The sequence below is a fragment of the Aristolochia californica genome, unplaced genomic scaffold (genome assembly GCF_029961685.1).
Source record: "Aristolochia californica isolate CCGP_79_NKW_82.1479 unplaced genomic scaffold, dmAriCali1.0.hap1 SCAF_4, whole genome shotgun sequence".
Taxonomy (NCBI): domain Eukaryota; kingdom Viridiplantae; phylum Streptophyta; class Magnoliopsida; order Piperales; family Aristolochiaceae; genus Aristolochia; species Aristolochia californica.
The window spans coordinates 36032824-36055579 of NW_027182103.1; the positions used below are offsets into that span (position 1 = coordinate 36032824).

Sequence of the window (22756 nt, forward strand, 5' to 3'; positions counted from 1 at the left end):
TTCCCTTTTTCCATTCCATTTTCCTCCCTAAATAGGGTTGGCGCCAACACAAGTTCAAGAAAAAAATTACAATAATGCCCCTATGACATATTAACTCTTCAATTGAAATAAAAATGAAGTAAAAGAAAATTGAAAGAAAATCAACTAACTGAATAGTTAAATGACTCAACCACGACGCCTCTGAATGACTTGGCCTACTATTGAGTTCATAACATCACTCCCCCCTTGGAGAAAGAGCCTGCCCTCAAGCTCGATGGTAGGGCCAAAATGTCTCCACATCATCCCAAGTAGCATATGCGGCAACTGTGTCAGCCCACTCGTCGACACAAGCGGTGAAGCGCTCCAATGTAGCACCATAGACGGAGAGTTTATGGGATCCGAAACCTTCCTCTGGGTCTCCCCGTTAAGCATCTGAAACCACAGGCCGACAGGTTTTTCTGGTCAGAAGTAGACCATGATTGGCCAACAAGTCATTTCACCATAATCTTTTGAAGCCAAAGTGAGAATAAACCCACAATTGAGAAAAATGAACAAAATGGAGGACTGAAATGTTTTGACTCTGCAATGCACACAAGAATGGACAGCACCCTGCTGCAATTTTTCAGATGAATTGGTCTGAGTGAGCTGCTATTGCGGTCTCTTTACCACGTGAAGCTCTTCCTTCATGTCAGGACACACAACAGATTTTGATGAAGAAGACATACTCCATTGTGATGGGCAAGAGTATGCATAGATACCCAATGAATACAAGGCATGTTAGTTGCAATCTTGTGATGATGGTTTTTGAGGGTTGAAGTTAAGGAAAAGAGAAATAATTCATTGACTTCATTAAATTATTTTAATCAGAGTACATGAACCTCTATTTATAATAGAGAGAGGCAGTAGAGTCTAATTACAATTATACTACCTTTGTCCCAATTACACCCAAAGTCTAACACTTAAAGATAATTCCTAGCATAATTAAATAACACAATATAGATAAAAGACAAACATAAATCAAACTAGAACACTTATAGGATGTGACCATAAGATACAGATGCCTTTGTGAGTCCTTCTTGATCTTCTAATTTATGTGATAAGGATGCCAGCTAGTGGCAATCATGGTGGGTCCTACTTCTTATGGGCTTGAGCCCATCTTGTGGGCCTTCCTTGGTCATGTTGCCCATCTTATAATACTCTTAGATATGTGGGCCTTCCTTGGTTGTGTGGGCTGGAGCCCATCTTCCAACACTCCCCCTCAAGCTGGGGGTGAGAGAACATCATGAACTCCCAGCTTGCTGCAAATCATGTATAAAAACTTTTTGTATAAAATGGCACATATTCCAATATCACTTCATCTTCCAACACTCCCCCTCAGGTAGTTGCGTCCTTCCATGAGGCCCTACTGGCATAATATAAGTGAGAGTAAAAATCACTCCTAGCCAGTAAGACATTGCTCCATACTCTAGTCCTAATACTAGATGTAGAGCACACTCCGTCTTTTGTAGGTAGTGTATCTATCGGCATTGCTTTGAAGTGTCCACTACTGTATCCACCCACAAGACAACGACTCTCAAGTGGTAGGAGTAAAATCCATTACAAGGGTAGGGGGGGGGGGGGGGGGGGGGGGGGGGGGGGGGGGTGTAGTGGGTTTACTTATAATGGTGTCCCAATACGGACACCGACCCTCATGGTATCCCAACGGTGGTATTTTTTAGAGTTAAATTTATCGTGGTGTCCCAATCCGATCACCGACTCTCGTGGTGTCCCAACCGTGATATTTTTGACAGTCAAATAAATTATGGTATGAGAAAATGAACTAAGACGACCTCTTCTCCAATAATAATGTCCCCCCAAATAGAACCAAATATCATAGATGTAGCAACTCATATAACACGAACCAAAATAATAAACCTTGTAGAAGGACCCGTGAAATAATCATAATCCAATATAAATATTTTCTCTTAGATGAAGAAGCTTCATCTTTTGTGCTCCCCATTTCTTGAATATTTTTGTCACATAAAATTATCCACAACACATGGAATAAAATATCTCTTTTTTGTACTTCTTGTACTTCTCCCCCTCAAGTTGGGAGGTAATGGCAGTGATCCCAGCTTGAACCAAATATCATAGATGTAGAAATAAGCCAAAATAAAAGAGATGTATAAATAATCCCTCAAACCAGGGAGAAGTGAGATATTTTCCTCATAAAGCAACTCAAAAAGTGGCGCAAAAGAATGATCTTAAATTCGGATTTTTCAATGCAACAGGATACCAACATTACCTTTGATTCTTCTAATTCGAATATTTATTTCAATTTAGATCAGATTGACATGAAAGTTATTACTTATAAAACTAGACTTAAATATCTTTCATCCAAGTATAACTTCTCTTCATAAAATATAATTATCAGAAGATAAATAATCTAATAGGTTTTGACCTCTGTCATTTGGCAGAACTAAACATTGTTTCTCCTTTTTTTTAGCATGACCATTGACTCTTCCAAGATCTATATCTCCTTATGAAAAATTCATATCGAGAATTTATTGAATAGGTAACAAAATAGACTTACATATATTTCTTTTGTTATATAATTATCCATATAAATCTCGTTTTTGAGTGCATAAAATACTTCAGAAGTTGAAGCTTTCTATTACTACTCGAATCTTTTCTGCAATCTGACCTTCGCTGCTTCAAATTCTCTTTGTAAATAACTCAGATAAAAAATTGGGTGAATGTAAGAGAATATACTTACAGATATTTATATTGATATATATTTCACCACATAAAGACTAGTTCTTGATAGCATAAAATACCTCAGAAGTTTGAGTTTTCTCCAGCTGCTCGAACCTCTTTTGCAATCTGACCTTTTCTCATTCAAATATCAATATCTCTCTGTAGATAACTCCGATTGGAAAAAAATCATTTTTCTTCGGAAAGTATACTCTAATATATTTTTTTCAATATATAATTTTCAATATGAAAAGCTCTGTATAGAGGTTAAAATGAAAACAAAACTAATGGGTGTAAGGATTGAAAAAGAAATACGAACCTAGACTAAGGGTTTAGGGTTTAGAGAAAATGATCACATTACCTTTGTGGGTTGACAAAGTCAACTCATAGAACCTGGCTCTGATACCATGTTGAAGTTATGGAAAAGAGAAATACTTTATTGACTTCATTAACATATTTTAATCAGAGTACATGAACCTCTATTTATAATAGAGGAAGGCAGTAGAGTCTAATTACAATAAAACTACCTTTGTCCCAATTACACCCAAACTCTAACACTTAAATATAAGTCATAGCATAATTAAATAACTCAATATAGATAAAAGACAAACATAAATCAAACTAGAACTCTTCTAGGATGTGACCATAAGATAAGGATGTCTTTGTGAGTCCATCTTGATCTTTCAATTTATGTGATAAGGATTTCAGCACATGGTAAACATGGTCGATCCTACTTCTTATGGGCTTGGGCCCATCTTGTGGGCCTTCCTTGGTTATGTGGGTTGGAGTCCATCTTCCAACATTGAGTGAAGACATAGCTTCAGAAGTATGCAGGCAATGCAAATCCAATTGCCATTGGTCACATTTGTTGTTATGAATACATAAAATTTATTTTGCTGCATTTCCATTCAACTTCTTTGCAACTAACAATTCCTCTTGGGCCATGAGTGAAAGCTGCTGAGTAGAGAAAGGATCACCTCTTATATAGGCATTATTAGCAGCTCGAGAGTGTTGGGTTGCTGACATCATCATCCTTAGTGCGTCATTCCAATGGTTCAAATAAACATCCTCCTCCTCCCAGTCATGTTCAATTGGTACTGAAAATAGTTGGCCTGAAATCATTTGCACCTGGTTTCCACTTTCTGTATTTATCCCATAATAGAGACCAGCAACATGAGTCTCATATGAATATTCATTCAAGTAAGCCATCAACAGCCATGCAAAAATTTCAGTGAGAGCTGCTTCTGTAAAGCAACTTGAATGCGGGTAGTTAAAATCTATCTTGATGTAAGCCTGCAATAGTTTCCCTTGATGTAATGCACCCAGATTGGAGCAAGCTATGAGTAAACCCACTACAATAAATTGATCAAGAATTGATTGTATGTTCATCACTGGTTTGTAGGCAGCAGTAAAAACGTCAAGATCAAAAAACTCTAGAATTTGCAAGTTCTCATAAAACCTAGAAAGTGCACTAGGGGGGATCGTCTTCTTCTATGAAGCATCGGGAGAGATCTTGACACAAGTGGCATAGTCAGGCCTTGCTCTTCCCTCCATCAATCCAGGGATTGTGTTAAACTGCCTCCTAACTTCTTCCACCATTGTTAAGGCTGCACTTCCCTCACTCTTCATGGCCATGGCAGAGAACCCATAGGGTAGTATAGCTCCAACAATTAGTCGAATAAAGACCTTGAGAGTTAACACATCAACAGTCTTAATTTCAGGTTGGCTTACAAGTGTACCAAATAGAGCAAGAGAGAGGAGAGCAGCACACCCAATAGCAAAACCTTAGCCAATGGAAGCTGTGGTGTTCCCAGCTGCATCAAGAACATCTGTTCTTTCCCAAATTTTGTGACGCATCCCTGCCATCTTGGCAATACCATCGACATTATCACTAATAGGTCCATAGGCATCAAGTGCAAGCCCTGTTGAAATTGTGCTAAGCATTTCCAAAACTTCCACAAAAAGTCCATATATGGCAGCAAGACTGAAACTTTCGTACATGGCTATTGCAATGGCAAAAATTGGAATTATGACAGATTTGGAACCCAGTGCGAGGCCACAAATGACATTTGTTGCTGCCCCCTGTTCTACAAGAATCAACAACATCCTGCACAGGACTGTAAGCATTGCTAGTGTAATACTCTGTTGTGTATCTAATAATGAGTCCAGCCCACAATCCAATAGCAACACAGAAGAAGAGGTGCCAATTCTTAATTGGTTTCTCAACTCCAAAATCATAGACAGTGAAGTTGGATGGCAGAGCAATGTAGCTGACAATTGCAATCCCAACAGTCATAAGAATGGTGGAGAATAGAAGTTGTCGCTTATATGAAGGTTCAATCTAATCAACGCCTTTAACCTCGAAGAAATAGGTAGTAAAGAGTGTGGTGAGCAGGCAAACCACAATTCCCATTGAGCTTATGATACGAGGATAAGTTATTGCAAAGAAATTAAGGTTGATTCCAAAGGATGAAAGTGATGCAACAAATAGTGCTGCACAAGAGGACTCAGCATAAGATTCAAAAAAATTAGAGCCCATTCCCGCAATATCACCCACATTATCACCTACATTGTCAGCAATAACAACAGGGTTTCGGGCGTCATCTTCAGGGATATTTCTATCAACATTTCCAACAAGGTCTGCCCCAACATATGCAGTTTTTGTGTATATTCTTCTTCCAACTTGTCCAAAGAGTGCCATTGAAGAGGCTCTACGACCATACTCAGTAATGGATTCGTACAGTCCCTCCCAGTCATCTCTATAATATATCCCAAAGAGATTAATAGAAATATACAAACCCAGTAGACCACTTGCAACTAGAAGAAAACCCATCACAACCCCTAATAAAAAAGTAGTAATAAAAACCTTTCCTATGCCCTTTGTAACCTCTAAAGTTATTCTGGCATTAGCAAGGATGGCAATCTTCATTCCAAGAAAACCAAAGAGAACATAAGTTAGAGCACACAAAACACTCACCATTGTCACATCATTGGATTTGGGACTAGCATCCTTTCAAATATAGCTAGGGCTTCCCTGTAGTTGTCATCCTTGACATAACCATCAATCAAAGCACTCCATGATACAATATTTCATTCAGACTTTAAGTCGAACAACTCCCTTGTAGAGGCCATATCACCACATTTGGCATAACCTTTGATAGCATTCTAGATCCGAGTACACACTTCAATATTTTTTGCCCGTAGGGCAATTTCAACAACACCACTATCAGAAGCCTCATCCTATTGTAGCAATTTCAGATTGAAACCCACTGGTCCAGACTTCTCTTCTTCATCCAAGGAAACTATTTCCATTTCGAAGTCGACGTCTCTGGATTTTTTTGCCTTCCTGTTCGAATAAACTGCTATCAACAGAACAATGAAGCTGTTGGGTTGAAAAATTTTATGCCTCTTAGCAAATTAGAACATGACCTTTTTCTGATGACAAACAACAGCAAGTCATGGCCAAAATTTAGCATGGGGCTGGTGCTCTTCGATGACTTGCGAACCAAAATTGGGCTGTTCTGAAGAGCTCTTTGCACAATTACCCTCTGGCATCAGATTTCTAGGCTCCAAGACTTCAGATTTCCAGGATCTGGACTTTGGCTCTGGATTTCCCTCTGTGGCCTTATCAAGATGCATCTCGATTGCAGCCCATCTCTTAGAAATTTAAATGGAAGACTGACGCATCTCACGTATTGTTTTGCTCATATCCTGATGCATCTCACATACTATTTTGCGCATATCCTGGAGAATTGCAAGTATTTCCTCTAGGATTGAAGAAACGCTCATTGTGCTCCTACTCTGAAACCAAGTTGTTACGGTCCCGAATCTCACACGGCGATTCACAGGGAAGAAGATGAAGGAGAAGAAAATCAAGCTCTAAGGGGAACTTGTAACCCTAGGTTTATTGAGGAGAACACACATCCTTAGGTTCGTTGAGGAGAACGCACATCCTAGATCTCGTTGTCGAGAACTCCAAATCCTTGTTTAACCAAAAATCCAGACTTCCCTTTTCTCATTCCACTTTCTCCCTTAAGTAGGGTTGGTGCCAACACGAGTTCAAGATAAAAGATTACAATAATGCCCCTATGGCATATTAACTCTTCAATTGAAAAAAAATGAAGTAAAAGAAAATTGAAAGAAAAGAAACTAACTGAATAATTAAATGACTCAGCCACGGTGCCTCTGAATGACTCGGCCTGCTATTGAGTTCATAAAAATTGACTGTGTTTGCCATGTCCCTGCGAATGACTAGACCTTGCGATAAATTCTGCTTCTTGCTTTTCCATGTAACCAAGTTTCCTCCAACCATTGTACAATAACTCGAAGTAGATTTTTTATCATCCAGGGATCTGACCTGTTAGGAATTAGATGCCCTAATTCCAAAATAATGAAAGTAATAATAATAAACATGGAAGAAGGGAAAAGCAAGCACAAAAAAGCCCAACAAGATTTATACAGGTTCGCCTCAAGGTGAGACTACATCTTGTCTTTTGCCGTTGTAGTAATCCACTATGAAGATGAAATTTTTTACAAGAGAAATCGGACACTTACAGGTGTTTCTCTCTAATCTGTCAGGCTGCAACTTGAAATGCTCCTCGAATTAAGATCATAAAACCCTAATAGCGGCACCCATCAATTTAAAGAGAAAACCATGGCAACCACATTACAAGAGTGAAATTCCAAAACTGCCCTTAATGAAACAACAATCAATATATCATGGATCGGATGGGAGATCCAGCCCCCTTCAAACCCCCATGATGACCTTACCGCTAAGGTTGATCCACGACCAAATCAACATAAGGCATTAATTAAGCTACACAAATTAACAATCTCCTACTTGGAGACAAATCCATCATCAATATCTCTTCTATAGTGGCAACAACTTCTCAATCCATAGAGAGAAGTCTAACTGATGTTGCACACAACATCAATTTCTCGATCATAATAGTCTTCATCAACATATCAGTCTGATTCTGACTTCCTTGAATTTTCTCAAGTGCTAAGACTCCATCTTCCAGAGTCGATTTGATGAAGTGATAACGCACCTGTATGTGTTTTGTTCTTGCATGATAAACATGATTCTTTGCTAAATGAATAGCACTCTGATTGTCACAATACAACACATTCTTCCCAAGCTTGAGGCCTACAACCAAACCATCTCTTTGCTGGCTTCAATCATGGCAACATATTCTGCCTCGGTGGTAGAAATAGTAACTATCTTCTACAACATAGAGACCCAACTAATTGCTGTACCACCCAATGTGTATATGTATCTAGTGGTACTCTTCCTGCCATCAATATCTCTAGCCATGTCAGCATCTTCATAACCTTGTAGTCCCATGTCTGACTTTCTGAAACATAAGGCTGAGTTTGTAGTGCCTCTCAAAAACCTAAGAATCCACTTCGCTGCTTCACAAAGTTGTTTATCTCAAATACCTAAGAATCCACTTCACTGCTCACAACTCCCACTGCATAAGCTATATCCTATGTAGTGCACACCATGACATACATGAGACTGCCAATAGCAGAAGCATAAAGAACATTGGCCATATTGGCTCGCTCCTGCTCTATAGAAGGCGACTGCTCCTTAGATAGCCTAAAGTGACTATCCAAATAGGTACTCACTGGTTTTGCATCATTCATGTTGAGTTTACTATTATGGACTCCATAGCATCCAGAGTAATCAGTAGATGCAAGGTTTAATGTAGGTTCTTCCCGAGCCATGGATCGAGTCACCCTTCTTTCCTCTCTTCCCTCCATGGATGCTCTGACGCTGGAAGAGAATTCTTGTTTCTAGAACGCGGAATGATGGAAATCAAATAGAACGAAGGAGCTTTGAAGGAAGCTCAACCTGGACCTCAGAGGGAGAATCCGACCTAGACCTCTAAGGGAGAATCTGACCTGTTTAATCTAATTTTCTCAATACTTGATTTCTCCTTCCCTTGACGTCCCCCTAAATAGGGTTGAGGATGGAATTACAAGGGTGACCCATAGGTCAAGTGGTTCACGCCACATTACATCTAAACCAACCCAAAATAAACCAAACCAATTGAAATTACATGAAAAGTAAATTGACATAATTTAATTCCTATGCCTATGGATAACTCGTGATGCTATGGAGTCCTTAACATCAACCCCCCCCCCCCCCCCCCCCTCCTGGAGAAAGAGCTTGTCCTCAAGCTTGAAGTATGGGTAGAGCGTGTGAAACGCAGCTAATGGCTCCCATGTCATGTCACTGGGATCAGCATCTGCCCATTGCACTAGGATCTCCAAATCACCTTGAATGCGGCGAGCCTGTAATACCTGTGCTGGAGTAGAAAGGACATGTCCCTCATGTAGTGGAGGCAGCGGTGTGTGCAGCAAGGAAAAATCACCTTGGAAGGCCTTCATTTGGGAGACATGAAACACATTGTGAATCCTGGCCTCTGGCAGAAGCTGCAAGCGGTAGGCAACTGTACCAATGCAGTCCATAACCTGAAAGGGACCATAATATTTCAAAGAGAGCTTGTGGCATTTGGAGGCTATTAGCGACTATTATGCACACAATAACATTATTATTTTAGTGTTTTCTTTAATTTACTTTATTTTATTTCAGTTTTAGGTCATAGGGGTATTTTTAGAATATTTTATTGTAAACCCTAACCGGGTGAACCCTATTTAAGGGGTAAGACTAATGAGAAATACAAGCATTGAAGTATTAAGAATTAGGTTAAATCTAGCGTAGAGAGGCTTAGAGTTCTCCTCAACGAGCTCTAGGGTTATCAAGCTTCCCCATGTCTTCCTACTACCCCTATGGTAATGCTTGGAAGACCCGTAACCCGTGGCAGATTGCAGATCCTCCCAAAGAATCCACGTGTCAGATCCGAGACCGTAACAACGACAACTGCCTATAGTGTTGGAGACACAACCAGACATAATTTCCTGGAGAAAAGAAGACTTCCCGGTGCTTCTGGTCATAATACAACTTCAAAGAATGTTGTGCCTCCTGGAGATGAGTACGCACCTCAATGAGGAAGGTGTCTCTTTCGGCTAATGCTTGGTCCAAAGTGGCCACTTTAGAGTCCCCTAGTTCATATGAGAAAAGGTTGGGCCGTTCTCTACCATATACCACCTTGAATGGGGTTGTGCCGAGTGCGCTATGGTAGGAGGTGTTGTAACAGAATTCAGCCTAGGCGAGCCACTTAACCCACCTTTTAGGTGAGTCCCCCACGAAACAACGAAGATACATTTCAATTGTTATGTTGACGACCTCTGACTGACCATCAGTCTGCAGATGGTAGGCTGAAGAGAAAGCTAACGTTGTGCCCTGCAGCTTGAAGAGTTCTTTCCAGAAGGTACTTGTAAAGATTGCATCCCTATCATTGGTAATGGAATTAGGCATCCATTGTAAGCGGACAATGTTATCCATAAAGAGTTGAGCGACCTGAGCTGCAGTAAGGATGCGCCAGAGGGATGAAGTGACCATACTTTGAGAAACAATCCACCACTACAAAGATAACGGATTTGCCTGACAAAGTGGGAAGTCCATCTATGAAGTCCATAGAAATATCAGACCAGATCTATGACGGTAGCTGAAGTGGTTGGAGCAACCCAGGTGGACTTAATCTTTCAGCTTTATTCCTTTGACAAATCTGACAAGCCACCACATAATCGGCTATACTGCGCTTCATGCCCCTCCAATAAAATTCCTGACTGATCCAGAAATATGTTTTTGTCGGCCCTCATGTGTATTGTCATGGAAGGAGGCTAAAATGTTGTGAATCAAAGGGGATGTGTGGTGTAGAAAAATTCTGTTTTTGTAGAGGACCAGATTGTCCTTAACTGTCCAATGGTTTGCCGCTATCCCCTGCTGGATGTCATGACATAAAGCTTTATGTTCCGGGTACTATTGTGCCTCTTCCCGTATAGAATCCAACAAGAGAGTTTTGGGCTAACTGATGGCATGTAATTGCGGCTCTGGAATGTCCCGACGAGATAAAGCATCAGCCCCTACATTCAAACTCCCCGGTTTATACTCTACAATAAATTCAAACCCCATAAGTTTACTTAACCAATACTATTGCGGTGAGGCAGTGAGGCACTGCTCAAACAGATACTTGAGGCTGCAATGATCAGTGCGAATAAAAAATGAACGTCCCTAGAGATAAGGGCGCCAATGCTATATAGCTTTCGCCAAGCCGATCAATTCCCTCTCATAAGCTGCTAACTTGTGGTGGTGTTGTCCAAGTTGGCGGTTAAAATAAGCAATCGGGTGGCCCTGTTGGTGTAACACTGCACCAATACCACCCCCCGAAGCATCACATTCCACTACAAAGGACTCATCAAAGTCGGGTAGCTGCAAAACTCGGGCGGATAATAAGGCCTCTTTCAATTGCTGAAAGGAATGAGTCGCTGTCTCTAACCAGGTAAAGGCATTTTTTTTGAGGAGGTTGTTGAGCGGAGCTGCAATCTGGCCATAGCTACGAATAAATTTTCTATAATACCCAACTAGGCCCAAAAATCCCCTTAAGGCTGTAATGGATGTAGGAGGAGGCCAATCTATGACGGCATGTATCTTACTCTGGTCTACTTTCACCCCCACTGCTGAAATAACTTGGCCCATGTATGCCACTTCGGACGTTCCCATAGAACATTTGGACCGATTTAAAACCAAATGATGTGAACGGATAAGAGAAAATACCTGGTGAAGGTGTTGAAGATGTTCTTCCCAACTGTTGCTATAGACCAAAATATCATAAAAAAATACCAATACATATTTCCTCAAGAGAGAGGAAAATACCTCATTCATGAGGGCCTAGAAGGTGGAAGGCACATTTGAGAGACCAAATGGCATTATGAGGAACTCAAAATGGCCGTGATGAGTGCGGAATGCTATTTTCTCCACATCTGATGGGTGAACTCTCGGATTTGATGATAGCCAAATTTCAAATCGAGTTTTGTAAAAGTAGCAGATCCATGTAGCTCATCTAGCAACTCGTCCACCACTGGGATGGGAAATTTATCTTTAATAGTACGAGCAATGAGTTGTCGGTATTCCACACCAAACCTCCATGACTTATCATGCTTGCGGACCAGTAATACCGGTGAGGAAAAAGGAGACCTTTTGGGCTGAATAATACCCTGGGCTAGCATCTTCTAGCATTGCCTTTCAATCTCATCCTTCTGTAAGTGGGGGTAATGATAAGGACGCACCACTACAGGCTCAGTGCCCGTTTTCAAACGGATACGGTGATCACAATGCCTAATTTGCGGTAGTAGGGTCCTGAAAGATATCCTCAAATTCTGTAAGTAAGTGAGATAACATACAGTTGGCTATGGGCTGGACGTGAACAACCTGTAGTGCGTAGGGCACTAGTGCTTGTGTGCCATGCAATATAATCTAACATTGGTCCTCTGTAAAGGATATTGTCAGAGCTTGGAAATTCCATAGTCTTGGCCCCAACAGTTATAGCCATTTAATTCCCAGTACCAAATCAAATCCTGAAAGTGGAATCACCAGGAAATCTGCAATAAATGCATGTCCCTCAATATCAAAGTGTGTGGCTGAAGATATGCCAACACTAGTAATTTTAGCCCCATTGGCTACAGATACAGAAAGGCCAGTCAGTTGCTAAACTATTAACCCATGTTGTTCTGCCGCCGGCTAACTGATGAAATTATGTGTACTGCCAGAATCAACAAAAGCCAGTAACTGTAGATGATGTAACTGGGCTTTAACCTGCATTATACTAGAACTGTGTAGACCAGTCATGGCATGAAGGGAAATCTTTGGACCCTCTTGGTCAGTCTCCACAATCTCCTCCTCAGGTAGTATGTTGTCACCATCCTCCCACAGACATATACTGAATAATCTTTTGCATTGGTGACCAATGACATATTGTTCATCACAGTTAAAACAGAGGCCCTTGGCCTTTCTCTGATCCATTTCCCGTTTGTTGAATTTTTTGAAGTAAGGAGCAGGTGGAGCCGAATTAGAGATGTCTGGGCGTGGGGCTGCACTGTCTCAAGAACGTGGAGGTCCATAATAAGGGGTTGGCACTGAGGCATTGTGCCTTCCTGGCCAAGCTGGTTTTGTGACCAGTGACTCCTTTAGAACACGCTGCTTGTGCTCAATTGACATGGCTAAATTCATAGCGTGGTCCAAATCTGTAGGACCATGTAATTCAACTTCCAGTCTCAGAGCTTCTGTCAAACCCGTAGTAAAAATATGAACATACTGTGTGTGATTGACAAACTGGTTTGTTTGGGCTAACCTTTCCTGGAAGGTCTTTTGGTACACCTCTAGTGATCCAGTTTGTTTGTAATTGAATAATTCACCCAATGGATTGCTACTAGCTGGAGGACCAAATCTCATCATGCAAGACTGCCTAAAGGTTGCCCAATCCTGAACCAATTGGTCATTTTGGAATTGGTGGTACCATAGAAGTGCTTCATCGAGCATGTGGTAGGCGGCAAAATAAACTTTCTCATTTGCAGGTGCTTTTTTATGATAAAAGAACAGGTCACACTTGGCTAACCAAATCAAAGGGTCCTTAGACCCATCATACGTAGGAAAGTCAAATTTTAAATACCTGGGAATAGTATTTGGTCCTTGAACGGCAGGTCCCAAATGGGGATGGTGTTGACGCATTGGTGGTTGTGGGTGGAATTGATGGTGGTCGGCCGGTGGAGAGTAGGCAGCCGGTGGTTGTGCTTGTGTACCATTGTCCTCTTGTCGCCAGAGGAGAGCTTGGATGGCAGCATCCATTGATTTTATGGCTTCATGCAAGTTAGTGGTTGTCTAATGCACCTGTTCCAGGGATTGAGCCTGAAGGTCTGTCCTCTGCCTATTATCTTCCAATAATTGCCTCAAATCCTCAGGGGAAGAGGAATCCCCAAGGGTGGACCTGTCTGATACCAAGATGTTAGGTTCTTCCCGAGCCATGGATTGAGTCACCCTTCTTTCCTCTCTTCCCTCCATGGATGCTCTTGACGCTAGAAGAGAATTCTCTTTTCTGGAACATAGAATGATGGAAATCAAATAGAACAAAGGAGCTTTGAAGGAAGCTCAACCTTCTCAAAGGGAGAATTTGACCTGTTTAATCTAATTTTCTCAATACTTGATTTCTCCTTCCCTTTACGTCCCCCTAAATAGGATTGAGGACGGAATTACAAAGGTGACCCATAGGTCAAGTGGTTCACGCCACATTACATCTAAACCAACCCAAAGTAAACCAAACCAAACAAAGTAAATCAAAGCAATTGAAATTACATGAAAGGTAAATTGACATAATTTAATTCCTATGCCTATGGATAACCCATGATGTTATGGAGTCCATAACATTTAATTTATGCAATTTCTAGTTTATGTTGTTAGGAGGGTTATATTGTAATTTCCTTCACACTTGTGACCTCGGGTTGGGCCTTGGCTTGTATGCGTTCCCTAATCCCCTTTATAGGGAGGTCGGGCTGAGTAATGAGGTAAGCATTGATCATATTCTGAAATGAGATCGGGCTCTCTCTCTCACGAGGCCTAAGGGTGGAACTCCTTTGAAAGCTCATGTCTCTTCATCTTCTTCCTCATGAGCCCTCATCCATCCACGTCCCTTCACCTTCTTCATCCCGCCTAAGGTGCAAGCTTCCTTCGAAAGCTTGGTTATCCTCACGTCTTCCGATCCGGAACTAGGAAGAGATCGTCTAGTGGTTGATCCATGGAATTGGGGCATATCAACTTGGTATCAGAGCGGACCACCTTGGACGATTATTCCTCTCCTACGGATTTGTGCACCTCCATTGATGAGCTGCGAACTGACCAAGCTGCTACCCATACCCAAATAAACGAAATTAAGGAGATTCTTCTCCAACTTATGCTACGCATGGGGGAAGATTTTGCACAAGATGCTCCTCTGCGCCCACCTCATCAAATCAGTCTTCGATTTGGAACATATATTGCTCGGACTTCTACTGGTCTATCTAGTGCAACATCAAAAAAATCAGAGAACTCAAAGAAGCACGAAATTAGAGAGGCCTCTGTCTCTCTAGCGGCAACGACATCCGAACTTGGGGACTCAACATGTCCAAAATTTGATGGTTGCTCCACACAACCGTCGTCAAAAAAAAGGGAAGGTGGATTACCGTCAAACCTTTTCTCATTGGCCACCCTGCGTCTTCCCTAACCGAAGTCACCTGAAATCTGGGAACTCTCTGTATCGGCACAACTCCCAGAATTTCTGACTTCAGACGGCGGACACCCCATTTTGTGGTAATCAAAGGGGTATTCCACACCCTCTGTCTCGAATAATCTACAAGCACCGGCAGAAACAAGAGTCCACCGAAAAAAGAGGAAGCACCATCGAAAACAACACTGGTGGGGTTTGGCTTCCGGATTCTCACTTTCAGTCGCAATCTCGCTCTTGATAGTCTAGTGGGAAACCCTTGTCAACGCAATTGGGGGTAAGCTTCTGAAATGTCATATATTATATGGTCAATTCGGTTGTTCTAGACGGTTGAGGGGCCTCCAGGGGCCTGAGCCTCTTCCAATTTCTGCTGCACGTGAAGATGAAGGATATGTTTCATATTTTTTTAAGCTGTAATTTTTTTTGTGGACGAATTATGATGTTGGGGATGCACTCTACAATGGCGTGTCTGTTTCATTCTTGGAGTTTCAGGAAATGGAAACTAATTGCTGCAAGACAAATGTGTTTGTTTCATTCAATTATAAGGTGACTGTAGCGCAGTTCCACGGGGTGAACCTGTACTGGCAGACCCTGATGAACAGCACAAATGATGAGCAGCTCAATGAATTGGTTTCTGCGTTTGGTCTACTTACTTCATTCAAGGTTTTTGCAATGAACTTGCTAAATGTGTTGTGTGGTCTATCTGCTCTCATAACAGGTAGTTCTAAAAGCCCTGCGGTGATAGGAGATTCACAAGATAGTAAGTTAAATTTGTCATTTCTTGGTTCTGCAAAGTATGGAGATAGATTTCTTGGTTCTGCACAGAAGGTTATTGCCAGTGGGGAAATGGTTTACGTGGACCTTGACTGGACAGAAGCAGTGTCCCACCCAGACGATGGGGTGGGAGTATGCGTTGTGGACCACTACCAATGATGTGCGTGGGCCTAAGTGTGACATGTTGATGCAATTTGGGAAGAATGCAGCAGTATGCATTAGTGCTGTATCTAATGCTATTAGCATTACGATATGGACATACAAGGTTAGGGTGGATGGAGAAGAGTAGCAACTTCACTCTGATGTGTCTGAAACCAAATGGCAATCTGAGAATCTACCCATTAACAAAATGCTGCTTTGGTGCAGCACAACCTTCAAAGCTCCTCTTGGATTGGAACCAATCGGGGTGAATCTCCAAACCATGGGTAAGGGGAAGCTTGGGTAAATGGACGCAGCATTGGAAGGTTCTGGTCAAATTTCTCCTCTGCATTGGAAGGATATATGGTGCGGTATCCGGACTTCCCTTTGTAGTTGTTGTGCACATAATCAGGAGCTTGATCTCTCGTGAAAAATTTGAAGATCTTTGTGCTCATACTATTTTGCTAAAGACTGTGCTTGATAAGATTGTTCACGACTTGGTAGAGGAATTGGAAAATTTTAAACTGGGTGGGAGTTCTGATTACAAAAAGAGAGCCAACGTCAAACAAAATGGAGATAAAACGTTTTTGGGTATGCTGGGAATGGTCTTGTGGAGGAATGATTTTTCTGTGGCTGGGTTATACAGCCTGACTCACCTTCAAATTGTCGCTGATGTAGTAGTCTTGGGGTGGGCTGGAGAGCCAGTTCCAATTTTCCAAATTGCTGCTATGGAGGCAATGCAGCCTTGGAATCCACCAAATAATATTACACTAATTTCATTACTTGGGCTATCTGGTGAACAACATCAAAAATATGTTGTCTCATTGTTGGTGATCTTGTCGGACCATGTTGATGACTCCAAATGGGAAATTTCAGCTGCAGGTGGGATCCCTCCTTTGGTACAATTGTTATCGTTGAGATCTCAACCAGACCGCGAGGGTGTTGTAGATGTACAGTGGAACTTATGCTGCCATAGTGCAGATATTCGTGCATGTGTGGAGAGTGCAGGTGCAGTCCTTGCTCTCCTTTGGCTTCTTGAAAGTGAGGGTCCTAAGGGCCACAAGGCTTCAGCAAAGGCTCTTATGAAGCTTATCCAATCTGCAGACTTTGCCACTATGAACAAACTTTTAGCTTTGCTCCTTGAAGATATTCCTAGATCGAAAGCTTATGCTATTTCTGTTCTGGGGCATGTGCTTACAATGTCTTCTCTAAAGGACTTCATACAAATAGGAGAGTTGGCAAATATAGGGCTGAGATCGCTGGTTCCGTTTCTTAACTCCTCCAATGAAGAAACTCAAGACCATGTAGCTTCTGTCTTGGCTGATCTATTCCCCACAAGGCAAGATATATGTGACAGCCTTGCAACTGATGAGATTGTTTCTCCATGCCTGCAACTTTTGACCAGCACAACTCAGGTTCGTGCAACCCAATCTGCTCAGGCCATCTCCTGCTCAGGCCCTCTTCTTGCGGAGGGTGGGGTTCCGGACCCTGCAACCGTTCTTGGGGGAACTGTTGTCGTATTATGCTGCCATCTCCTACTTTTGTGTCATAGGCTCGTCGTACACCTGGTGTGTGGGAGATTTTCGTCTAGTGGATGGAGGTTGACACTGTTGAAGCTTCATGGGAACCGTTCCAGCCTTCCACGCTGTCTATCCCCACTTATGAGCTTGAGGACAAGCTCTTTCAACTTCCTTCGAAAGCTTGGTTATCATCACGTCTTCCGATCCGGAACCAGGAAGAGATCGTCTGGTGGTTGATCCATGGAAATGGAGCATATCATCTACTCAGCACCTTCTTCACATATTCTTCTTGTGACAGTTTAAAGACATATATGTCTCTAATAATCTTCATCTCATTGATTTTTTTTGCAGCACCCAAATCCTTCATTATAAACTTCTTGGACAACTCCCTTTTCACCTTATCTATTTCATGTTTGCAAGCACCTACTACCTACATGTAGCAGTAGAATGATATAGGAGTCATCAAACTTCTTCACATAACAACAATGATCTACCTGACACCTCAAGAAACCATTACTACTCATAAAGGTGTCAAACTTCTTATACCAATGTCATGGAGGTTGTTTAAGACCATAAGAGGTCTTTTGAAGTTTGCACATCATTTTATCTTTTCCCTGTGCTTTGAAACCCTGTGGCTGCATCATGTAAATTTTTTCCTCCAAATCACCATGAAGAAAGGTCATCTTTACATCCAATTGCTCTAAGTGCAAGTCTTCATTTTCCACTAGTCCAAGCATTGTTCTAATATTAGTCAATTTCACTACTAGAGAGAAAATCTTAGTGTAGTCAATGCTTTCTTGTTGTTGAAAGCCCTTTATCATTAGTCTTGCCTTGTCCCTCTTGCTGCAATCATGTTCATCTTTTATTCGGTGCACCCATTTGTTTTGCAAGGCCTTTTTTTCTCTTTTGGTAACTCAGTCATCCCACATGGCCAACCCCCACTTGGTTGATTCATTAACTGGCAGGACTTCCTCGTAACTCTCTGGTCAATAAAATATAATTCAGTTTAGGGGAGTACATCTATGGTGGTCTACAAGTTCTAGCAGATCTCCTGAGTTCAATTATAGGAATGTCCTAGTTTACTATTGGGGGTATGATTTCTTGGTCTTCCTGATTGATATTCTCCATCTCAATAACTGGAAGACTTCTCAACTGAATCACTTTAGACTTCTTGGCTTCATCACTTATGTTCTCAGACTCTATTATAAACCTGTCTTTATACAGGGCGCCTTCATTGAAGATCACGTCCTTGCTCCTGATAACCTTACAACTTTGGTCATCTCAAAAGTGATAACCAAACTCGGTACGACCATAGCCAATAAAGAAACATATCTTAGATTTAGCATCAAGTTTATTTCTAGCAGCATAATCAATATGAATATAAGAAACACAACCAAAAAACTTTCAAGAAAGTGAAGTTTAACTCTTTGCTGCTCCAGACCTTTGCTGGTATTTTGCATTTCAATGATATTGAGGGACCTCTGGTGATCAAATAGGTAGCTATGCTAATAGCCTCAGACCAAAACATCTTTGGCAATCCCGCATGGAATCTCATGCTCCTAGAATGCTCATTCAAAGTCCTATTCATCCTCTCTGCCACACCATTCTATTGAAGTTTTCCAGGAATGGTCTTCTTCATCTTGATTCCATTATCAGCACAATATCACTTCAAATCATTATCTATGTATTCTCCCCCAGTATTTGACTACAAGCACTTTAGCTTCAAATCTGTCTCATTCTCAACCATTTTTCTCCATTTCTTGAAGGTATCAAAGACTTTAGGTTTATTTTTTAGGAAATAAACCCATACCTTTTGTTAATTTTCAGGACCCCATGAATCTAGCTCAAGGAGAGAAAGGGAAATAAACCCATTGGGAGAAAACTGGAGGAAACTTTTCAACAGCAATTGTAGATAGAGAGGACTTTCCGAAAAAACTTTACTCCAGAATAGACCTTACAAAAATATCATCTTCCCCGCAGTTGCTCCCGAACAGCACGGGATCACAATGACAGTAGAGACGGCTTGGAAAATCCAACAGAGACTCTTCTACTGTAATGTTTCTGAATGGCAGACTCAGACAACGAATCGGGGGGACAGAATAACAGCAATGTTAACAACTATTTCTCACCAAGGGAGCAGGACAGGTTCCTTTCGATTGCTAACGTGAGTTAGATCATGAAGAAGTCTCTGTCGGCGAAGGTGAAGATATCCAAGGACACCAAGGAGACGGTGCAAGAGTTTGTCTTATATATCCCCCAACATTTCTTCTAATAGTATGTCAAAATAGAAGTCTCTAGTAGAAAGTAGAAGCAGAGAGAAAACACAGATGAAAATGGCCAAAGGAGAAGAAAAATAAGACGACGGATGACCTCAACTCCAGCGACGACTTCTTCCGAGACATCGTTACTGGGCCATTCAAGAAATTTATGACAGTGACAATGATCCTGCCTCTCACCGGTCAATAGTACTCCGAAAAAGTCATAGAGAATTGTGTGGCGTAATGGAAAGCCATGGGCTGTTAGGTTCCTCATGGGCCATGGATCTTGTCACCTACCTCTCTTCTCTTCCTTCCATTGCTTGCATGACGTTGAGGTAGATTGATGGAGTGATGAGGAAGAATTTCAGAAAGGGGAATTGGGGAAAAAATGGGGGAGAGCTTGAAGAAGCTCTCGACCTGTTAACTAAATTACTCTAGGCTAAATTATAACTCGATTGCTATCTTTCATTAACCTAGTTGTCCCCTTAAATATGGTTGAGGACGCCAAATACAATTCAGACCCTTGGGTCACTGGTTCATGCCAAATAAATTCTAAACCAAACCAAACCAAACCAAAGTGAATTACATGAAAATTGAAAACCACATTAATTAATTCCTATGACTGCTGGAAACTCGTGATGCTATTGAGTCCATAACATCAACCCCCTCTTGGAGAAAGAGCTTGTCCTCAATCTCAAAGGAAGGGTAGAGAAGTTGAAATACTGATAATGGCTCCTATGTCGTGTCACTGGGGTCTGCATCTGCCCACTGGATGAGAATTTTCCAATTACCTTGAATGTGGTGTGCTTTCACTACCTGAAATGGAGTAGAAAGAACTCTACCCTCATGGAGTGGCGGTAGAGGTGTGTGCAGTAAGGGTGAGTCACCCTAGAATGGCTTCAGTTGGGATATGTGAAATACATTATGTATCTTTGCCTCGGTTGGTAGCTGTAAGCGGTAGGCCACGGGGCCAATTTGGTCCAACACCTGAAATGGACCATAATATTTTGGAGATAGCTTATGGCGCTTGGAGACAGTTAGGGACAGCTGGTGGTAGTGTTGGAGCTTTAACCACATATAATCTCCTGGGGAATAGTAGACCTCATGGTGCTTCTTATCGTAATAGAGCTTCATAGAGTGTTGGGCCTCCTGGAGATGAGTACGTACCTCAGTGAGCATAGCATCTCCTTCAGCTAACACTTGGTCCAAAGTGACGACTTTGGACGCCCCTTGTTCATAGGATAACAGACGAGGTGGATCTCTGCCATAAACTACCATGAAAGGTGTAGTTCTCAGTGCGCTGTGGTAAGAGGTGTTATAGCAAAATTCTGCCCAGGAAAGCCACTTAATCCACCGTTTAGGTGAGTCCCCCACAAAACAACGAAGATACATTTCAACCATATGATTGACGACCTCGGTTTGTTCATCAGTCTGTGGATGATATGCAGAAGAAAATGCCAATTGGGTGCCCTGTAACTTGAACAATTCTTTCCAAAATGTACTGGTAAAACTAGCATCCCTGTCACTGATAATGGATGCTGGAATCCCGTGTAATCAAACAATGTGGTCCATAAATAATAGTGCTACATGAACAACAGTATATGGATGCGCCAAAGCAATGAAGTGACCATATTTGGAAAAATGGTCAACCACAACTAATATCACTGATTTACCTGATGAAGTGGGAAGGCCATCAATGAAGTCCATTGAAATGTTGGACCAGATTTGAGATGGTAGCTGCAGAGGTTGTAGTAGGCCGGCAGATTCGGCCTTGTTTCGTTGACAAATCTGACAAGCAGCTACATAATCAGCAATCATGCTCTTCATGCCCCTCCAATAAAATTCTCGACTGATTCGGAAATATGTTTTCTATCAACTCTCATGTGTGCTATCATGGATAGAAGACAAAATGGTGTGAAGAAGTGGGGACGTGTGATGCATAAAAATCTTGTTTTTGTAGAGTATAAGACGGTCCTAAATCATCCAATGATGAGCTGTTGTCCCTTGCTGAATATCCTGATATAATGAAATAAGTTATGGATATTAATGTGTCTCCTCACGAATAGAATCTAGAAAAAGTGAACGTGGGTTGCTGATAGCATAAACGTGTGGTTCTGGAATGTCCCGACAAGAAAAAGCATCAGCCCCCAAATTCAAACTGTCTGGCTTATATTTAACTGTAAAATCGAATCCCATGAGTTTAGTCTACCAATGCTGCTGTGGTGATGTGGTGAGGCATTGTTCAAGAAGATACTTGAGGCTGCAATGATCTGTACGAATGAGAAATGGCCGTTCCCAAAGATAAGGTCGCCAATGTTGGACAATCTTGGCTAACCCAATCAGTTCCCTCTCATATGCAGCTAACTTGTGGTGGTGTTGTCCCAACTGGCGGCTGAAATAAGCAATGGGGTGTCCCAATTGTTGTAACACTGCACCAATACCTCCACCGGACGCATCACATTCCACCACAAAGTCTTCATCAAAATCTTGTAATTGTAGTACAGGCGCTGAGGCTAAGGCCTCCTTTAATAGCTGAAAGGCCTGGTCTGGTGAGGAAGACCAGTTGAATGCTTGTTTCTTGAAAAGGTTGTTGAGTGGTGCTGCTATCTGGCCATAAGATCGGATAAATTTTCTGTAATATCCCACTAGGCCCAAAAATCCCGTTAATACGGTAAGGGAGGTGGGAGGAAGCCAATCTGTTACTGGTTGGATCTTGCTCTGGTCAACATTCACGCCCACAGCTGATATGACGTGGCCCAAATATGCCACTTCTGAGGTGCCCATAGAACATTTGGATCTATTCAAAACCAAACGATGGGAGCGTAGAATGGTAAATACCTGATGGAGGTGTTGGAGATGTTTGACCCAATTTTTGCTATAGACCAAGATGTCATAAAAAAATACTAACACATAGTTCTGCATAAGGGAGGAAAGTACCTCATTCATGAGGGCCTGGAAGGTGGAGGGTGCATTGGAGAGACTGAAGGGCATGACGAGGAACTCTAAATGACCGTGGTGTGTGCGGAACTCAGTCTTCTCCACATCTGCCGGGTGAACTCTAATTTGATGATAGCCCGATTTCAAATCTAACTTGGTAAAAATCGTAGCACCATGTAACTCATCCAGAAACTCGTCCACCAATAGAATGGGGAACTTGTCTTTAATTGTCTTCAAATTGAGTTGCCTATAGTTGACA

At 41.7% G+C, this 22756-nt stretch overlaps 1 pseudogene; it reads right to left on the bottom strand.

Annotated features, from left to right (window-relative positions):
• Positions 1-3600: 3600 nt before the first annotated feature.
• LOC137963293 (pyrophosphate-energized vacuolar membrane proton pump-like) lies at positions 3601-5692 on the bottom strand (annotated as a pseudogene).
• Positions 5693-22756: the final 17064 nt, after the last annotated feature.